The sequence below is a fragment of the Trichosurus vulpecula genome, chromosome 6, assembly GCF_011100635.1.
Source record: "Trichosurus vulpecula isolate mTriVul1 chromosome 6, mTriVul1.pri, whole genome shotgun sequence".
In the NCBI taxonomy this organism is placed as follows: Eukaryota; Metazoa; Chordata; class Mammalia; order Diprotodontia; family Phalangeridae; genus Trichosurus; species Trichosurus vulpecula.
In genome coordinates, this window is record NC_050578.1 from 5,230,706 (window position 1) to 5,233,855 (window position 3,150).

The 3,150-nt window shown below is 50.5% G+C and overlaps 1 pseudogene; it reads right to left on the reverse strand.

Annotated features, from left to right (window-relative positions):
* Positions 1–1,329: 1,329 nt before the first annotated feature.
* LOC118852753 lies at positions 1,330–1,686 on the reverse strand (annotated as a pseudogene).
* Positions 1,687–3,150: the final 1,464 nt, after the last annotated feature.

The window sequence follows — 3,150 nt, forward strand, 5'->3', positions numbered from 1 at the left end:
GGTAAGTTTGCCAGGTGGGCAGAACTGCCTATTATAACGGGGTGCAGGGGTTGGTTGGGAATGTGCTGTCCAGAGCTGATGGGCATAGGCCTGAAGGACACATCAAGTGTAGTGTGTGGAAACTCTCCCTCTTTCTCCCAAGTAAAGGTTGGTGTAAGAAACAAAAAGGCTTCTCAGGCAGTCTAGCAGGGGTACTGAGCAAGGGCCCTCTCCCCCATATCCTTAGAGTTAATGCTTTTCTCCCAATTCTAGAGTTCCCATGTAGAAGATTCACTGCCCCTCCAGTTTCCAACCATGTCCTCAGGGACCAGGTGTATATGTGTATAGGGAGGTGTGGTTGGGGAGGATCACAGTGTAGGAAGTGAAACCCATCCCAGAGAGGGGACCCTCTAATCCCCTTCCGTTCCAGCAGGCTGAGCTATTTGTGGGCTGGGAATGAGGAATGGGGCAGTGGATCGTGGTGGTTGCGAGATTCATTGAGACCAGCCTCCCTCAGGGGTGGAAGGAATCGAGGTAGCAAATGGCTGAAATGCTCAGAAATGTGAGGGGAAGGAGAAAGGAGGGTACTGCTTGTGCATAGCAAAGCTCCCCATGGCCAGCCCCATAGCCCCTGGAGACACGGGGGAAGGGCCAGGAAAAGAGGAGACCCTGCTCATAAAGTGCTGTGTCCCCTTGTCTCCCTGACAGTGACCAAGCCCCAGGCCTCTCCTGCCCCTTCCCCCAAGATGGACAGAGGGAGAGGTACATGCTACAAGGAAACAGGAGTGGGAGGGGTACTGGGGGGTGGTTGAGGTCAGAAGGAAGGAGAATTGTACCCTGAAATTCCTGGCATGAGCTTTCACCCCCAGCTTTTATTTCCTGACGCTCCTCTGGATATTGGAGGGTAGGGTGGGGCTTTGGGGTTCAGGAAGAGAAACTGAGTATCCTACCCCCTTCCTTTACCCAGGCACTCAGATCCTGGAGAAAATACCTACTCTAGTGAACCAAGAAGCCAACCATCCTTTATCCCCAGACCCTCCGTACTGTGGAAGAAACAGAACTGGGTACCCAGCTTCCCCACCCCTTGGCTTGCAGATGAAAAAATATGGCCCATCAGGTGGCCCATGTCAGGTGGAATTCATTCTGGGGCTGCTGCTTTAACCCAGGCACCTCTCAACAGGACCCACACTTTGAATTTGTGGACTCAGCAGCTTGGAGTGCCCTGCCAAGGAAGTGGGGAGTTTTCCCCAGCCAAGGCCTCTTTCTGGCCTTGCTGCCCCTCCTCCTACCCAGGTGTCCATACCCACCACTCCACAGGCTTGGGGTGTGGGCAGGAAGGGGCTGCAGGGCTCACATCTCACAGATGATCACCGGGAAATCCACGTGGCCGCCCGGGTGGTCAAGCCTCACGATACCCTGAGGGATCAGATTCTTCTGCACCCGACTCAGCTTGGCACGCTTCCGCCCATTCTTGGTGACAATTGTTTCCTCATAGAACTCGTGGGCCAGGTCACCATCTTCATCATAATACATGGAACCGCGACGGGTGAACACGAAGGGCGGCGCGGTGCGGAAGCCCCGAGCTCGGGCCAGGGAGTGTTGGGCTCGGGCCGCGTCGGTGAGCTCGGGGCTGCCTCCCGGCCCAGCGGTCGCCGCCGACGCCGAGAAGGGCTACAGCCCCCGGCCCTTGGAGCCGCTGGTGCCCATGTTAGGGCCCGCGGAGCATCGCGGGGCCCCCGCGCCTCACAGCGCCCTCCAACAGCCGGCCCAGCTCCCGCTGACGGACGGACGCCAACCGACACTGCTTTTTCTCGAAGAAAATTCCTTCCCCCGCCCCGCCCCCCCCCCCCCCCACACACATCTTAGATCAGACGCAAAAAGAAAACTTTTCTCCATTAATCCAATTTGCACTTCTCATATTTGGGAGCGAACTAAATTGGCATAATTAGCTGATATTTTAGCCACTTAAGGTGATCCAACCTGATTTTCCAAGAAGGGGTAAACTGGATTATAGTTTAGGAGAAAATAGAAACTATGATCAAGAAATTAGGTCACCAACTGAATCACTTCAAATTATCAAATGTTCAACTAAGACAAATCTGGGAGGGACAGCCAATACAAGCCACGAATCCCAAACCAAGGCTCGTTCTATACACCACATGGTTTCACAAGGGCCTTTTCTAATGCTAATATTCAATGGCAGGAAGCTGGATGGCAGAATGGAGAAACTTGGATTGGGAGTAGGTGAGCCTTGCCTCTGGTCCTGACTCTACTACTTGTTAGCTGTGGGACACTGAGTAAGGCATTTCACTTTTCATTTTCTTAATTATCCAAGGCCCCAATTTAATCACCTGTTGCTTCCACTTTTGTCCTTGGCTGGCAGGAGAGTTGTACTGACTTGCAGCAAAAGAAGAGGAAGAAGAAGAAGAAGAAGAAGAAGAAGAAGAAGAAGAAGAAGAAGAAGAAGAAGAAGAAGAAGAGGAGGAAGAGGAGGAAGAGGAAGAGGAGGAAGAGGAAGAGGAAGAAGAAGAAGAAGTGGAAGAGGAAGAAGAAAGAGAGACAGAGAGAGAGAAAGAAAGAAAGAAAGAAAGAAAGAAAGAAAGAAAGAAAGAAAGAAAGAAAGAAGGAAGGAAGGAAAAAGGGAGGGACGGAGAAGAGGGAGGGAGGGAGGAACAGAGAAGTTACATTTGGATTCAAAAAATCAGTTTCATAAGCAGTGTTGGGAGAAGATCGGTAGGAATGGTTATACAATCCTTGATGTATAAATGATCCAGTTTTCACTGGACTGCAGGCTACCAGTGTGATATATTTGACTAATCTATAATCTGCTTGATGGAGGTTGTTTCCTCCTTTGGCACGGATCATGATACATGCACACAATCTTTTCATATACGATTCTTGTTCATTTTCTTACATGATCCTGTACAAGAAACATAGCCACAAAGCTGGGCACATTCATTCTGGAATTTTTCTAGGTCATGGGGACTAGGGCAGCATTCAGGCTATCCATTTGTTAAACTTCTTCCCTGCTCTAGTGAATCTCCACCTTTCCCAACAATACATTTGCTGAATAACACCCCACAGCAGTACTCCTTACAACCTATAGTCAATTGTGTGACTGTAATGAGGACTCTTGTGGAGGATTGTTCATGAAGGTTTGCCTCTCCTGTT